General features: G+C 41.0%; 1 protein-coding gene and 1 long non-coding RNA gene across 3 annotated transcripts in view; one reads left to right on the top strand and one right to left on the bottom strand.

The window, feature by feature from the left end:
- The window catches only part of STARD13 (StAR related lipid transfer domain containing 13), a 293,516-nt gene that overhangs the window by 143,157 nt on the left and 131,982 nt on the right, over nt 1–18,377 (top strand). The gene's annotated exons all lie outside the window — the stretch shown is intronic.
- Nucleotides 12,991–17,388, bottom strand: LOC108639431. Its single transcript, XR_001920472.1, has 4 exons — nt 17,317–17,388; nt 16,480–16,600; nt 14,728–14,839; nt 12,991–13,092 (listed from the first exon to the last, which is right to left on the bottom strand). It is a non-coding gene; the product is annotated as an uncharacterized LOC108639431 (long non-coding RNA).

Raw genomic sequence — 18,377 nt, 5'->3', positions numbered from 1 at the left:
TAAATGTCATGAAACAAGCATTCTTCTTAAGCTTAAGCTCCTTTATACTCACAGGAACAGCCGTACCACTTAGCCTGCTGGAACAGAGTTCTGCAATGCCAGAGCTGGGTGATGGAGTGGGCTTAGGCAGGCTCTGAGCCGGCTGGGAAACCTTCCCAATGGAGCTGTGGGAAATGATGCTTACAATCAAATACTCACCAGCCTTCACTTCAAATACTGTGGACAATACCGTGGACAATATAGACAATACTGTGGACAGACAATTAGCCCTTCTTTATTGTGGAATCAAGAAGAAATTTAAAATCAGCTTTAGTGATTCAAGATTCTGTAGAACTGTTTAGTTTAATAGGGGTTAGCTTGGGCCTCAGCCAAATTTTTATTCAGGTCATTATAATCTGCCTACCTGAAATCCCATCCCCTATTGCAACTGGCCACAACATTCTTTATTTCCTCTCCAAAAACATGAGTACCATTGCTTTTTAATTCTATCAAATATATACATTTAAAATCTGTTAAATAAGTTAAAATAGTAACTGTGTGGCCAGTGATGAAGGAAGCTCTGTAAAAATCCATAGGTTGCAATATATTGTTACTTGACAACATGCTCCCATCAGTCAATAGCTTGATTACTGAAAAACTGTGTGTGCACAGAAGTATTTGTGTATCTGAAAAAAAAGTTCATATTCTTATAAGTAAATTGGTTTGGGGAACAATTCCCATGCATTGTTGTTAGAACCTGCTGTCAAGATGCATCATGTTTTCCTGTGTAATCCAGGAGAGTTCTTAAAAAAAAAAAAAGCTCCCAGGTCTCTGAATCAATATCCAGCAATGGTGTGTGCTAAATTGCCATTGACTGCTGCAAGGCTTTTTACACAAATGTTCCAATTATTTCTACTGTGATGGTAATAACAGTTGGAAGTTTAGAAAAAAATAATTGTGGTTTAGACATGGTCCCAATACAATATTAAGGAAATGAGCACTTTGAGAGCAAAGAAAGATGTAGTTTAGAACAATATATTTTTGTCAAGCAACTGAAGAGGAGGGGGAAAATCAGACACCAAAAATTGGAATGAGAAGAAGAGGGGCAACATTCTGCGCTGAGACATTTTGCGTTTCAACATAGCTGCTCACTTATTCAAGGGTATTAATTACCTCAAAATTTCAAGCTCTGCTCTAGTAAAAAAACACTATACATACACATATAAAATGTATTCCACTTTCCCAGTTGCTTGATCATTGAATAATTGTTTATTTCTACGGTGACTGGCTTTGCCCAGCCCAATATTTCATATCTGCAACATATTTTAAAGATGTCCACAGAGCATCTTATGAAAGGAAGTGAAAGTTTATTGGCACTTGGTTTGTTTTGTCCATTCTTCTCCTCTGCTATCTGAGAAATGTGCAAGGGCTTTTATGGCTGCAATTCTTCAGAATTTCAGCTTAAGTATCAGCTTTGTTGTCTTCTGTTCTGTAGAAGTGTTTACTTAGAGGGTAATCCATCCTACAATCCTTTGTGCCACAGTTGCCTCCCTGTCCCCTTCTTCACCATTCTCACATAATAGAACAACCTCCTACCTGTTACACAGGACCTTCACCTGGAGTTCATAATCTCCTGTGACAACTTAGGCTGAGTTAAGGACACAAGATTGGAGAAGTAGAGGGGTTATTAAAAAATAATCTGCAAGAGCTAGGTGTAACCAGAATGTGAGATGGAGAGAAAAGTCCAAGTTACAGTTGGTCAGGATATAAAATCCTGCTGTGTCAAAACCAATTATTTTCCAGAAAACCTGATGATGTCTCTAATTTTTATTCTGTAAGAAACAATGCGTTTTGTCAGAAGGAGGTTTCCAGGTGAAAAATTGTGGTTGCTCTAAGAAAAATTTTCATCTCATGTTTACCATTTCACCTTTGTTCTCACTTTGCCTTGATAGACAATCTAGTCTACTTCACTGCATCCCAAATGCAAATACCCTGGCAGTTCTCTGCTGTCACAGCTCATTGCAGTTCATCCTGCCTTTATGGTGCATCAAGTTGAGGCTACTTGGCTGAAGTCTGAAGGCCCTTTCCTTGCCTATCTACCATTTGCTCAATAAAAAGCTTACTTCCCACAGTCTGTCTGTACAGGATGCCAGCTTTTGTTGTCTACTCATTAGGTTTTCGAATACACATTTACATGTTTTTGTTAAAAGTGCCCTTCATGTTTAGAAATTGGTTCTCTGAATATACAAAGATACCACATTAACCTCTTTGGAGACCATCTTGCTAACTTGCTTTGCTTCAGTGCCTCCAAAAGCTAATTCTGGTGCATTAACACCAGTAGTTACTGCACTGGCCAGTATTGTTTCACTGTTCTCTGGTACTCCACCCTTCCTACCCCAATTAGGTCTTCTCTCCATGGGAGTCTTGTTTTATATTTAGTTTGTAATCTCCTGAAGGCAAAGATTATACTTCTGCTCCATCCGGTTTCTGGTTCCAAGCACTTTGAGAATACATTTTTGTTATTATTATTAACAATAATAATAATAATGTACCATCCTATGAACAGAAGAAAAGTTTAATTCCCCTCCATCCACTCCATGCTCTTTTTAGCAAGGGAGAGGGAGCACAGTCAAACAGCAGACACTTTGTTACTGTATCTAAGCATATTTAGAGCCCTTTCACAGTGAATACTGCAAGAAGTTCCATTTATTTCAGCATTAATCACTGTGAACAAAAGTGAAAGAATTTGGCCCCAACTAATGAAAGCCAGCAGTGCTCTGCTGTTGGCAAAGTGTAGAGTGATCCTTTCCCAGAGCTTCAGAAAGCTGAAATGGAGAAGGATGAACATATAGGTGCCAATCTCTTGATAAACTGTGCAAGAGTGAAACTTTATAGTTGATCCTCATTAAAGCTACCATAAAATGGTGATAATTTGCGTATGTAAATAACAAACATGGATAGAGTGCCAGGGCACACGCTAAAACATTTTGTCCTCATTCACAGTGATTCTTTTCTCTATCCAAAATATTTGTTTGTTTACTTAGATGTCTAAGAGGACACCTACTCAAATGCCCTTGATGCTTTTCACATAATTTGAACCACAAAATTAGTATGAAATTCACTGCAGTCTGCTATTAGGAAAACAAGCAATGGAAAACCTCAAATCTTTTCTTCCCTTCCAGTGCTAGCCCAGACTTACAACATCCCACTCAGACGATTTAGCCTGTGATAGACACAAATTCCAGAGCTCTAGGACTCCCAAAGAGATAAAGATCATTGCCAAAGTTATAAATATTACTTGATGTATTTATATCTAGGCTGTCTGAGCTACTATTTGAAGCTACAGAAGCATAGCAACACCATTTTGAGTATAGTAAACTTCCAGAAGCTTCATTACAGTCAATTCCTGAAGAACTACATTAATTAGAACATTTGGTATTGCACTGATTAGTATCAGACTGCATCGTTGATCCTGTAGATCCTGTTATTTCCTCTTTTACTTTATTACTGCTTTTTAAGAGATACAAGTGTAAGGAGCTTCTGTCCTCTAAACAGCATGCAGTAACCTAGGATGCACTCTTTCCACATTTTCCTCTGCAAGACATATCCTGTTTTGTTCTTCTTGAAGTAGACAAATATTGTGAAGTGATTAAACTAACAAAAAATCCTGGCTTATGGTAATTAGGGACAAGAGCATGGAAAGGAAAGAAGCTGTACTTTTATCATAGTCTTTCCCTAGTTTATAAATAGCAAAACAAGATGTAGTCATGTTTCTTTGTACTTAGGCCTGATTCTCTTCTTACCAGGTGCATTCGAGTTTTTACAGTTACTTTATTAGGACTAGATCAGGCTGCATAATGGAATAGCTAAAAAATTAAAAACACACTGCTAATTAGGGGCCAGAATATTATGCAGTATCAATTAACTTGGTTTTTAATTACCATGGTGATTGGAAGGAACTATAAATTGCTAAATATATAATTAGAACATCACACTTTTGTGCCACGATGATATCAGAGCATGGGTTTGATTAGTTTAGACTTTCCTGCAACATTTTACATGCTTACAAGATTTTAAGACAGATACTACTTTCATTTCTGCCAATATTCTGTTATCAATGAGCAAAGGCAGATATAATAGTTCAGCTTCTTTCAAGGCAACTGGGAATTTCCTCCTTTCTCTTCATCGTATACAGTGGTTTCATTGCAATTACTCTGAAAAGAACCATTTTGACCAGACTAGTATCAAGCAAGAAAACTGCTGTTTCTGTGGAAAATGTGCTTTCCTTTTCTTTCCCCCAGAAATGTTATCCATCTTGTTCTGGATGTCAGAATGTTTCAAGCAAGAACACTGATCAGTTGGCTACTTACACACTTAACCAACATATGAAAAATGTGTAAGAGACCAGAACTTTACCATTTTTACCATAATTTCTAACATCCTTAAAGGAAATGAAACATCTTTGTCCTCTGAATGATCCCTAACACACTACCTTCTTCAAACAGATTATGTGGAATAGCTCCTATTGTGACTGCTACTACCAGGTGTAATACATCAAAAATACTTGTGATGGTAATTCGACTTCTAAACAGCTGACTATGAATAAAGGCATAAAGTAAGAATGGGCCAGTTGCTGCATGAGATGTGTTCTCATTACTCAATAGCACTGTTTTCTCTGGGGAGAAAAGTACAATATCTGATCTTGCTTCTGGATTTAGTTTTCACAATAAAGTACCTGAAACTAGGAAGATTGTTGTCAGTGCGTGCCACCAAGTTTGGTCTAGGCTTGTCAGTTCAGTTCTGTGGCTGATTATGAAATACAACCATATGACTGGAATTTATCTTAGTAACCTGTGGTGAGATAACATGGTATTAGCAATTGCTAGTGTCTTATCGCTGATTAGCTGCTTTCAGTAAACCTGGAAGTCTAGGGACATCTTTGATAAGGTAACATCTTCAAAAAAGGTATAGAAGGGAACATAATATCTTTTGTTGTATTGCTACATTCTGGCCATCACAGCAAGCCACTGAAAAAAGGGAGATCTATCTTCCAGACAGGCTGGAAATGGTAAGATGGTGCATCCAAATGTGGCTGCCAGAAGAGCACTGTTGAAGGTTGCAGTACTGGCTAAAGCGAGCTGATGTTTGTGAGTAGTGACACTGCAGTGTGATACAAAACCTTCAAAACTAATTTAATTATTTCACCTCTAGACTGTGTGTCACTGATCATCTTTATAGGTCAGCTGAGTACAATATCAGAAATTAATTTCTCATTTCTACCTGGTTCCTAGCAGATAAAAGCCAGTAGCAGAAAACAGGCATGGTAGGTCTTATGCACCAGTAATGGCTGTGTTGGTAAGAGATTAAATAAAGAGAGGCCGAGGTCAGAGGCAGATTTACTGGGCAGAGGAGCTGATTGTAGGAACTGTAATCCTCTCTTCTCCCATTAACATCAGCAGGTGTTTGCTCTGGGTCATGGGATGTGGGAGTATTTACATAATTGTGCTGTTCCCCTTCAAGATCTTGTATGTATCCATCCCTGGAAGGTATTTCTGTTCTCAAGTCAAGTCCTTTGGAGGACACTGTAGCTGGAATTGCAGGAGCAGGAGTGACATACATCATCATCACAAGTTCTAGGCAAGCACATTGTCTCCACTATAGAAGAGTAGTTCGAGATTAACCTTTTTAGATCAACCTTTTAAGAACAGGGACAATGGAAAATAAATTCACAGAGTAAGCAGAAGACGTTATTAAAATTGAGTGGCAATATGGAATACATCTGTTTGTTTGCTTTTAGTTTCTACGGGCATTGCTGACGTTGCAGTAACCGTTTTAATTTAAACAAGATGGGGATATTGATAATGTTTAATGTGACTGCTTTACCAGGGCATTCAGCTGTTTCAGTGTAGGGTACTCACTTGCTGGAACTTCAGCCTCTTCTTTGCACATCACTAATACTCTGCTGAAAGAGAATGCAGTGAGTAACTGTTTGTGACTAAATGAAATGAAGCCCCTGTTGTCTTTCTCAGCTATCAGGCTCTCTGCTGCTAGTCATGCTGGGAAACAACCAGGATAGAGAAGGGGCCACTGTTACAATAGTATTTCCTAGATCACAGAAGAAGCAGAGACACAACATGGTTTCCTAAATGGGATAAGGACCCTGCTGTTGCTTTCTGGATAGTCTAGGGATGGAGGAATCAGAAGTCCTTTTAGGCTGTAAATGTGTGCAAAAAGTGCCAGGGTTTAGTTTTGAAACCTCTTAGGAGTGTAAGATCTTGTTAAAGGAGGTAATGTAGGAGGGCTGAAGGGTTGATGCAGGGGGAGAGAGGTGGGGGTAAGTGTGTGGAATGCAAAGAAAGTGGGAAAGAAACGGGAGAGGCTGTGTTGCGATGACTGTGGCTTGATCTTGGGCAAAGTCGATAAACAGAGGCCTTTGAAAATAAAACAGTTTTCTTTCCACAAAAGTCCCAGCATGGGTGAAACACGTATTACAGCCTCCTGCGAAAAAGGCGGCTCGTTGCCAGTCGGGTTTTCTGTCACCTCTGGCCCTTCGCTGAGCGTCGAGGCTGGTGTGGCGGCGGGCGGCTTCCCGTCGCTGTCCAGGGAGCACGGAGGCAGCAACGGGAGGCGGCTGGGCGCTGACAGCAGCGCGGCCGCGGGGGCTTCGCCGGACAGTTCCCAAATGAGGGCCACGGGCAAAAAAGGGGTTCACGGATTTAGGGCGCGGGGACCGCGAGGCGTGCGGTGTCCGGGCCGCGGTGCGTGCCTGAGCTCTGAGGGCGCGCGGGATCCAGCACGGCAGAACGGGCCACCCGGCACCTTCCCCGCCCGCGGGGACCGCGGCCGGGGGAGAGCGAAGAGAAAGGGGCGCGAAGGGTCCGGGCGCGAGACGGGCGGCTGATGCAAGGCTTGGCGGCGACAGCGCTGCCCTGGGGGCCGGGGCGGGCGGCGCTTCAGTGAAGGCCGCCCGCCCGGAGCGGCAGGTTTGACGCGGCTGCTGACGTGGCGGCTGCCCGCGGGCCCCGTGTGCCGCCGCCGCCGTGCCGACGAGGAGGCGGCCGGCGGCGCTGAGCGGGGCTGCCCCGGGCAGGCATGCGGAGCCGGCGAGGACAGGATGAGCAAGCCAGACCCGCCGGCCACGGCGCAGTCCGAGGTCGCTAGCGAGCAGCTGCGGGACTCCCCGCAAAGCCTGACGTTGCTTGAGAATGTTCCGGGAAGCGGCGGCTCGCAGCGTGAGTCCGCCCGCGCGGCGGCTGCCGCTACCTGCCCAGCAGCACGCCCGGAGGGGACAACCCCTCGGGGGACGCCTCGCCCCACGGGCCGGGGAGGCTCCCGATCCAGACGCCTGGGGCCGCGCCGTTGCCGCGCGCCGGAAGGCGCGGGGACCCCGACTGCTTTCATCCAGGCGGGACGGCGAGCTCCGGGGCACCGCCGCGGCTGCCGCCACGCGACGCGTCGGCAGCGGGTCCAGCAGCAGGTCGCAGCGCCTGGCGGTCAGGCTGCGGGCAGGGCCGGGCTGCAGGCAGGTCGGGTCCCCCAGCCCCCCAGCAAGCAGCACCTGCCCGAGTGCGGGCGAGCTGGGCGGGGGTGGAGACACAAGCAGCCGGGCTCGGGGCGAAACCTGGAGATCCTCCCACGTCGGAGGCTCCTTTTGAGCATCTTCGAAACCAAGGGGGCTGACGTTGCCTCCGGGAAGCAAGCTCATCTGCTTCGCTGACCAGTTTCCTAAGTGACTTGCAAGTCCAGGTTGGTTCCTCCTAGGGTTTGCATGTGAGGAGTGCCACAACTCCCAAAGAAAAATGGTCTGGTTTATTTCAGGCACTTTTATAGCTTTAGGGCATCTAACTGTTCTGGAAAATCGGCCTCCTGCAGTCTTAGAATCCCCAGGTGTGGACCGGGACACAGAGCAGGGCAGGTGCTCCGGTAGGTGAGGTCACATTTAGAGCAATGCTATTGCAGCAGCACAGTCGCTTTAGACACACAAACATACAGCTAATTTGTATTTATAAAATACTTAGTGATTTAGAAGATCTCGAGGGTACATGGCAAGTGCAAGGTAGAGTTCTTATACTGGAAAACTATACATCAAGATTTATGAGCAGAATCCTGTATAATGAAGCCTAATTTGTAAAGATGGATTCCTCTGCCACATCCTATAGCATTGTTAGGAGTTTGGTGACCTTGTCTAGGGCACTGTCACCTAGTATTGTGTAATGCAGAGGTAAATGATATAGGTCTTCAGACTGTGTCTACGGCACATTAGTTCTTATGTATTAAAGTAACAGATAAAAATTGCATGGTAATTTTTTGAAAAATTCATCTAAACTGGGTGGGTTCAATAATGATTTACTAAACTGGCTAATTTTGTCATAATATGGCTACCCAAAATAATAAATTGTCTTTACATTTAATCCACTTATTCCTATATTGATAGCAGATGCCAGCAGACATTCAGCAAGGATATTTTGTTGTTTTGTTTTGTTTTTTTTTTCTAGTCAGAGACAACTATTGCTTGATTGAGCAAAGGATCTGGGCAGGCTGCCATGAAACTGTAGCCAACTTCTTAAAGCAGCTGGATATTAAAATTGATGGAGTCAAAACTTTTTATTTAAGTTGGATAGAATACTGATGTCCTGGGCTTATGCACTGCCATAATTTAAGTGCTATTCATAATATGATGGTGAGACACTGATACACATGCCTTTTAATTAAATTAATTGTCTGATGACATAACAAGATATGTACAAGTATCATCTGTTGATTCCAGAGATGTTCTGATGCTTTTCTGTCTCTGGCATTTTTGTCCTTGTTTTTATATTTATTTGTCCCTTTGATCCACGTAGCTGCAGTGTATATTCCTAGGCCTCTTCTTCCAGCTTTTGTTAATGAGAAGGCAGGGAATTTAAGCTGCTCTAAATGTGTCGTTATTTGCTGGTTGCCAGATGAGCGTCTTCTCCATCGTAATAGGTCCAATCTCAGTCAGGCTGTACAAGTTCCCTCCTTTTCCTCCGAGCTGATATTGCAGTTCAGCCCTGACTGACAGTGTAGCTGATAACTAGTGTTAAAGAGCAATGACCAAAACAAAATGGAGTTTTAACCATCAGTGTACTGTCATATTCCAACCATCAAGCCAAATAAAGGCTTGTGATTAAGTCATTGCTGTGAAGACAGCTTTGCAGGCACTTAAATAGTTATTTTTTTGGTCTGCTTTACTTTTTTATTTATTTGTTAAGGATCCAGACACCAGTAGTCCAACATATACCTGTAAAGAAAGTAAGCACATGACAGCTTAATTCACAAAAATTATATAATTGTTGGGGTTGGATGAGATGCTCGGAAGTCTCTAGTCTAGTCTCCAGCTCAGAGCAGGATCAGCACTGGGAGCAGGGCAGGTTGCTCAGGGCTTTCCCCAGTGCTCCTTGGGAAGAGTTTGTGCTCTGATGTCCTTGTGCTGGAACAGAGGGCAGGAGCACACTATTGGGCAGTGGGTGTGTGAGCTAGAGAAAGGAGCTGAACCTTGGCTAGAGCAAGGAGAGAGCTGAGCTTTGGCTCAGCTGTTCTCAAAGAGGCAGACAGCATGGCTAGGTTGCTCTGGAAAGTAGGCTGTGCATAAAAAGACTAATACAGTGTGCTCCTTCCCTCTCTCCCTCCCCCTTTGCAACAGAGGTGATGAGCAGCCTGGCTCTTGGCGACAGCGCTGCTCCGTACTGTCTCTTTTTCGGGACAGATCTATGGTGCCCAGAAGCTCTTAGTCACTCTTTTGGATTCACTGATTAGGATTTGTTTTTTAAACAATGAGGGAACCCTCTACAGTGCCAAAAATGGCACCCTTAGGGGTTTTTGTGCTTTTCATAATTTTTGCAGAGGTATTTTACACTTTCTGTGTTTTCACTATGCTTATGGTTTAAATTGGAATGCACAAACTGAATGGGAAATGTACCAGAATTTTAAGGCCCTGTAAGGACCTATTTGCCTTAAAAGTTACATAAAATACTGTTGGTTTAATGTAATCCTGAACCACTATGTCGTTATTGAAAACCAGTGTTTGAGGAATTTAACTTGGGTATTTAACAGACTCTCCAAAAGCAATGACCTAAGCTGATTCTGAGATCCCTGCTCAAATCATGATCACCTGTTACAGTAAAACACAAGTTGTTGTTACATTTCTTGTATGTAGGGGAAAAGTGCCACTCTCTCTCTGGCATTCTTTCACTTATTGTATACTAAAATAAAATAAAAATTTAGTTTTGAAATTTGGTACTTTGAAGTCAGGAAACACCAGATGTAAGGATGCCAGTTGCTATATTGTGCAGCCTCCTCACAGGGTATGATTGTTAAGACTGACAGGATTGGCATGATCATCTTACCTTTTTTTGCACAGAATTTTTCAGCCTCATTCACTGTACAAAGTAATGATCCCCATTGCTAAATCTGTTAACCTAGAGCCTGTTGTACTGCAGCTTTCTCAAATCGTGGACTGAGCAGAGAATTACAAATTCCTTTAAGAGTTCATGAGCATGGTGCTTAGGAGCAGGTCATATCATTAATGTTTTGGTTGTATTCCTAGAAGCTGTATGGTTATATTGCTCCCATTTTACAGATAGAAACCAGAGGCACAATGAGACTGAACTCAAGAATACCAAGTCTTGAGAGTCAGAATTTGAATTTTCTACTTTAATATTCAAATTGTGGCTCTCAGTGGTTCCTGTTGCACATTTGGGTTCTAACTGTCCTGCACCCAGGGAAAGAATAACTTGCAGTTTCTGGTGGTCTGATCAGATTTTTTTTCAAGTGACTTGGTGGAAAACAGAAAAGAATGGAACCACAGGGATAGTTTACTTGGCATAGTCTCAGAAACCTGTTTTTTTTCCTGTATGCTGTCTCCCACCCTGCAGGGGTCCTGCAGCTGCTGGCTTAGCTGTTATGTGGTGCTGATACATGACCAGACCATTGTATATCATCAGATGGGATTCTTGGAAACTGAATGTGAGGATGAAGTTAAGACTTTGCCCTAATGCCTAGTGGGAAGAGATTGAGTTAGAATTAAGTGGGTGACTTCAACTCTGAAACTTACTTAAGTTTGAAAACTTCATGACCCTAACATTCTTCTAATAATAGAAAGCTTTGTGTCCAGTTTCCTCAGTTTAGCTTTTAGCTGTGGTTTAGCAATCTACACAGATAGCTGCCAGGATTTCTGCTCTGAAAGGCTGCCTTCACTGTGTCTATGGAAAAGATACACTCTCAGTCTTTTTTGCCAAATCTCTTCTCACCTAAGCTTCATGTCCCACAATACTTTGTATGTTCAGTGTTCTTGAAGAGATTAAATCCCTACTTGATTTCCTCTAGCTTTTCTGGTACAATTCCTCTTATCTCTTCATTGACATCCTCTCTACTGTCTGCTGCAACAGCAGTACCAGGCAGGATACCCTTGAGCACTGTCCCAACTCCTGCTCAGCTGCAGAGCTCTTCAGAAGCAACTGCCTGTGGTAGTTTTGGGGAAGGATTTTGGATGTTCCCACTCTTTTCTTGGCTTGGCCATGCTCTGAGTAAGCACACTTTGGGATCAAGTTTTCCGCTAAGTCTCCAGTGGTTTGCTCAGACTGCCATTTCAAAATTTTTTAATTTGTCCAAGTTTGGACAGATTTTTCAAGCACTGTTGCTAGAGTTACTCTCGAACCTTCACTGTGAGGTTACAGGTTTTTGTTCCAAAGGATGAAGCGCTAGCGTCTCAAATCAAGTGGCATGAAAAGGTACAGTGGGACAACATAAGATTGACTAATTTTTTTCTTAGAAATGGATTACTTGAAGCTTCAAAAATTGAAACAGGAGCATGAGGCAGGCTCATGAGTAAAAGAAAATTTAGGTCTAAAGAAGCCAAAATTAAGTTGTTAAATGGAAAGTTTTAGAAGACCTGCTCTAGGATATCCTTAACTGTTCAGGCGGATCTATATTAATTGGCAGCTACAAGTATCTCTTCAAATATGAGTGAAATGCATTTATGTCAGAGATGAAATGGAACATTATTTGAAGTAGGTTAGAAAATGGAGACTTATTTGTCCAGCAGAAAGTTAACTGCCACATTCAGCATGTGGCAAAAATGTCCAGGCAATGCACCTGTTCCTCTTAAAAGTAATTTGTGGTTGGTTTGTGTTTTATTGTGGGTTTATTGGGTGCAAATGAACAAGCCTAAGTTTGTAATTGCACCTCTGGCAGCATGATGCTTCCTGGCACCAGCTGGTCTGTTGATCCTGGTGAATACAGAAGTGAAAAGTCTTAAAAAGCTATTGATCACAACCAGAACTATATGAATTTTAGCACAGTTTTCTGTCATGCCTGTATGGAGGCAAAAGCAGTTATGTTTCTGGAGCCTAATTACAGAAGTATCAAATCTCTAGGTTCCTCATAGTTTTTAGTTTTCATTTAAAATGGAACATTTTTAAGAACTTGCTTTTGAATTTTGTACTCTGAAAAGCTGAAGTCTATTTTGATATAACTGTTAGGAGAGCCGAAAAGAAACACGTGTACCAGGCTCCCAGGTCCTCTGAGAACTCCTGAGCAAAGGCAGACATCCTGCTATGGGGCCAACTTTGAGTCTGTAGAATCTTGGTATTATTATATTACTGAAATTTATTCTTAATTAAGACCTTTGTGTACTTGCAAATGTGGCAGGTTAATCTACTTAAAGCCATTCATGGAAAGAGTGAAATTTTTTATAAAATAATGTTGGCAGGTCAGTTTTCATTAAAGACTGTGGGAGATGTACATGTGAAAAATGTGGGTTTTATTGTGGCCAGTTTGGTGGGCATACTTTTATGTTCTATTTTAAAATCATGCATGTATATTTCTAGAAAGCAGAGTTGTTGCAGTCTGTGTCCCCACCAGTGCACTGGAGAATACAAGATGCTGATTCTCATGTATGCTGATAAGATGTATATGTGTAAATTCCCCCATTACCCAGCTCCATCAATGGGAAAAGACCATCCTTTGTCAAAGAGAAAAGTTATGAAAGGCGTTCTTTATTCGTGACAGAGTGCTTTAGGGAAGAAAGAAAGTGACTTATGAGTGATTCGTTTGGTCAGGCATGCCAGGAAATTTTCTGCTCTTGTATCACTCCTAAAGAAAATTAGTAGCCAAAAATGTAGTCATTGATCTCATAAATTACATTGATCATGCTATATATTCTGTATTAATCTTAGGAGGCTTTTTAGAATACCTTATTTAAAGTATATATAGGCTTTTCTTTGCACTAAGTTACATCAGTATCCTCTATCTCCTTCCCTAGGCACTCCTTGAAGGCCAGTGGTTTGAATCTGAAAAGGGAGCAATGGTGGCAAAATACCACCATTGTTAGTTCTGCTGCTGCCAGGTTCTCATGACCCTCAGCAACAAGAAGTTAATTCCAGAAATACAATTACAAAAATACCAATATGCTTGACCTGCCAAGTATTTCTGTATCAGCATGAGACTGTGAAGGGGGGTGATGGAGGACTCCCCACTGTCTAGAAGTCCAGAGAAAGATGTAATTTTCTCATACTCAAACCCATGTCTCTGCTGCCATTTGCTGTATAGGATTTGGAGTTACTGTGGAGGAGTAGCAGAGGTTCCTAGGGTGACAACAACATTTATCTTCTGGTTTTACATTTAATACATAAATTTTGTATTTGAACAAGTACTGCTTCCATCAGAGAGAGCTATATCAGGGATTATTTTCCTAAAAGAAATTCAATTTTGAATAGTTGATTTCCTGACAGTATAAGTACAAATCTCTGCTGATAAAATGGGGAATCAGTGCTGGCAATAGAACTGGATACCACTTGAATCAGTCAGTTTCCATTTGATAGCTATTTATAGAAGATCCTTGATAAGTCTCCATTTTTCTGGGGGCCATATACATGGTCTCAGTTCATTCCACCTGTAGATGTTTCTATGTGACTAGAAGAAGGCTGATACCTTGTCAGTTTGCTACACTCTGCCTTCATGGAGTATTCCTGCAGGAATTGTAATTATCGCTGATGTTTGCAGACCATAATATTGGAAAAAATTCATAGTACTATTTTTCCAGAAGCAGTATTTATAATACAATATTGTTTAAGTTCCTGTATATTTAGATAGATGGTTTATTGGTACTCATATTTTTCAAAGATATATAGGAGCTCATATAGACTGCTACAAATACTTAATGTATTTGTCTGGCATTAAACAGTGATGATGTTTTTCCATCCCAAGATTGCTTCTTAATATCAGTCATGGCATATTAAATAATGTATCTTCTCAGTTATTTCCTGTTAGATGTTTTTGTATTTATTCATATGACTGTAATCCTATAGGCCACTTCCATATCCGCATGCAAGTGACTTTATTTATATAATAACTGTGCCAGAACATTTATATAGAACATTTATATCCACAGTAAACTTTTAGCTACTTAGTGAACATCAATACCGTCTGTAGGTGTCTGCCAGCAAATTCCTAAAGATGTGAAATTTCTGGACTCGGGAAGGCCCTGGAGACTGGACTCCCATCCTTCTGTTTTCCAGCTATAGTAGGACATGGTGCTTAGTTTCGGGAATCAGTGAAGTCTCAATTCTGAATTTCGTGTTGCTGCTTTTTGTTTGAATGAAAAAACCCTTCAAAATGTCCCATATTGTTATATTTTTAAGGATTCTGAGAACGTAGATGTCTTAACAATATGATCTATGCAATACTTGCTGGGCAATGGCTTTATTTCACAGTAGTGGTTTGACTCACATTTGTTTTCTTGTATTTCTTGAGAGACAGATGTTCTCTCTTGCTCTTCCTTATTTCTTTTGCTTTTCTGTCATACCATGGCCAAATCCTGTGCTGCTATATATTATAGCTCCTGTAAAAATCATCTCCTCAAGTCACAATTCATTGAGAAATCTAGCTTTCACTTCAACTGAAGCAAATTTGAATAGCAAATTTAAAAAGAAAATGTGAACTTCAGAGTCAGAAAAGACAGGAAAAAAATGCAGTTTGTAAAATGTCAGTTTTGAGCCAGCCCCATGATTTTAAAGAAGTGATGCTTGTCTTGCATTTCTTGAAAATTTGGTTTGGGGAATATTATTTTCAATAAATTAAGAATTTCTGATGTTTTCTTTTGATTATTGCAAGCTTAAAAATATGACAGTGTAGGAGGTTCCTTGACTGACATTAGAGCATTCACAAGAAGACTGCACTTCTGTAGCTCCTTTGCACATCTGGTTTACAGTTCAAAAATGAAAATATTTTGACAATTAGACCATCTTGGTGCACCTTATACTGCAAATAAGCAAAGGCTGAGTGCATGCAGATATGTGTGCAGCAAGTAGCTATGCTACAAGAAGGGATCAGGAACATCTGCAGTTCATGGCACTTGGTTCCATAAAACACCAAACTTCAAAAATCAATTTAATCACTTGTCCTAGTTAGGACAGCTGAGATCAGTTCATCATGGTGGGTGTAACCCAAAACTGTATTCTATAGCCTTCCATGTCATTTCCCAGAAACTAGACTATTGTTGTCAATAGACTATTCGCACCTTCTGCCCATAGAGCCTGACTCCTCAGGCTATAAACTAGGTGTTAAGAGGCCTGTGAGATAGGAGGATGTTTCTGTCCTCACACCCTTTGTGAACTCCCCGCCCTGAGGGGAGTACCAAGCATTCCTGCCTGAACTGGAGGATATATAATCTTGGAGTTTTGGAACATTTTTCAACCCACTCGTGGGATCCAGAGGACGGCTGCATCTCATCGCTCTCAACCAGACTTAGACCACCACTGGACTGCGATCACCAGTTCTGGCCAGACTGCAGCAGCTCTCCCACCAGCAGGTTCTTCCCCTCTCCCTTTACTTTGGACTCAAACAGGGCCCAAGGAACACCACTTTGTTCAGGCCCCAGGGTACTGGGTTACACATTTGGGTTTTTGTGGGTTGAGACCAATTGTTTGTTTGTATTATTGTACTTACTGTATTATTTTAATAAATTGTTATAATCTCTCCTTTGAGTTGGGTTCATTCCCCCTGCTGGTTAACTTTTAAACCAGCACATCACTTTACATAATAATCAATTTCCTGTGAAATACTCTGCCTGTCATTCCAGTAGAGGGCAGTAATTTACATACAGTAATATCAATTAGTGTGTGTAGGCAACGTGTCACAGAATTAGACACAATAACTGATTTTATTAAGATAGTGCAATATTCAAGGCATACTCTATCCTCAAGGATAAAGTGCCACCCAGAAGCCTTATTTTCTGTGCTTTTGCAGCAGGACTTAATCACATCTAATTACAGTACATTTATGCAATTTGCACTCAGCTCACTAAACTAAGTCACCTCCACATGCCCCAGTGCTACATGCAGAGGTGTGCAACACGTGCCCCCAGTTTAATGACATAACCCCCCCAGACTGAGGGACTGTAACGCAGCTCATACATTATGTGGGTCACTTAAAGAAAGAAAGTATGCCCAAAAGTACATGTTTGGCTCCTGAGATACTTACATGAAATTCAAAACTGTGCAGTGCAGATGTGGCCTTTCTACTCACAGGGCGCTACTCTGAAGCAGCATGTACAAACAAACTCTCCATGCTCTGGCATAGAGTCCTGAAATTACTGCCATTACTTGGCAATGTAGAAGTGGAACAAAATTTATGAGAATTAAAAAGTAAGATGTTTTCAGCTAGCATGCCAATCAAAACTAAAACATATTCTGCTGTATATAATCACCAGAATGAATTATATTTCAACAGATAATTTCATTGAGATACTGATTTTTTTCTTTGTTGCTGTTAACAGTAAGTATATAGAAAAGTTTTTCTATCCAGAAGTCATTTTTACACATCCAGGAACTTGCTGTAGTACAGTGAAAGAGGAGGCACTGAAACTTATAAGCGTTTTGTTTCTTTGAGCTATAAGAATTTGATTTCTAATCTATTTCAAAAACACTATAATTTGAAATTTATGCTTAGCAAAAAATTGTTTAAACGATGAGTATTTCTTTAGCAGCAAGCTAAGTTCATTAACTTCAAAATCACTTCCTTAATTTTATAAATACTTCACAAATTTTACTTGTCACAGTGTAAAATAAGATGGGGATAATTGGTTTCTTCTGTTGCTTGAGTTAAATGAATGGCACTGGTGCGCTGATACACCAAGCAGCATATTTTCTGGGGAGGACTGGTTTTCCAGGCCATCATGATGCAGAAGGCACTGAGCCCTCACAGTTCACTTAATACAGAAGCACTTTAAAAAAACCCACAAAACTGGAGTATTTGCTTTGTTATAGAAAGAATTTAAAGGGAAGTTACCTTCAGAACAGTAGCATAGTTCAAATGTACCTTATATCATATGTAGATCTTTCTGAGTTTGAGCAAAGAGTAGCTTGAAATATCTTTGTATACAGTCTTCTGTTGCTGTAATTTATGAAGAAATTCAGGAAGAGGATAGCTTAAGGGTTAAGTTAAAACCAAAATTAGAAATGTAACTCAGTCAAAATACTGAAAAATTACACTTAGCATTGCAAAAACGGAGTTCCTAAAGATTTGGGAACCTCCTTCATTGGTTCATAGCTTGTACTTCCCTAAAGTGTGTTGAATACATGTGCTAAGTTTATGTTGAATTCACTGCATGGAGGAGTGAGAACATAAGCATTTGTCCCAACCTCTAGGTTATTTTCAATGTGCCTCTCATTCCTCTGATAAATACACCTTATTTTTCCCATCCCAGTCCCACTCATCCTGATCTGAATGGCATGCTCTTTCACAGCTTATCCAGGAAAATGCTGTAGTAAATTATTTGAGACTGAGTCATTTATGTGTCAGTTGGCTGAAAGAATATGTGAATGGCATCTCATGGTCTTGCTCATTTTAAGAGGTGTCTTTAACATAAGGACTGATTTTTATTGAAATAAATCAATTTTACAAGGAAATTTCAGCCCTTGTATTTATAGTAAGAAAGCAACTTTTTATTTATTACATTGGAAAGACTGCAGCTGGGAATGCACTCATTAATAGACACAAACAGATGGATTCTGACAAGTCTGTGAACTACTCACACTCTTCTTTAGCAAATATTTTGCAGTAATCCAAATTTGCAAATGTTACTTCAGAAACAAATATGTAACTATCTCAAGCCACAAAAGAGTCATGAGTGACTTTAAAATACTGTGAGTTAATTATGCATATGATATTGTCAACTGTCACCATCATTAAGCTTCAGGCAATCAAACCACTCCCTGACCTACAAAGCTATCCCACTGCCTCTCCTTCTTTGCCCTGTCCCTTTTGAAGAGTTTATAGCCACCCATTGCAGAACTCCAGTTGTACATGTCATCCCCCTATGTCTCTGTGATGGCAACTATGTCACAGTTTTCCTGCTGCACAGTGGCTTCCAGTTTCTC

Source organism: Manacus vitellinus, unplaced genomic scaffold (assembly GCF_001715985.3).
Source record: "Manacus vitellinus isolate BGI_N305 unplaced genomic scaffold, ASM171598v3 scaffold_2_pilon, whole genome shotgun sequence".
Lineage (NCBI taxonomy): Eukaryota > Metazoa > Chordata > Aves > Passeriformes > Pipridae > Manacus > Manacus vitellinus.
The sequence above is the reverse complement of the archived record's forward strand: the minus strand, read 5'-3'. Positions and strand labels throughout refer to the sequence as shown.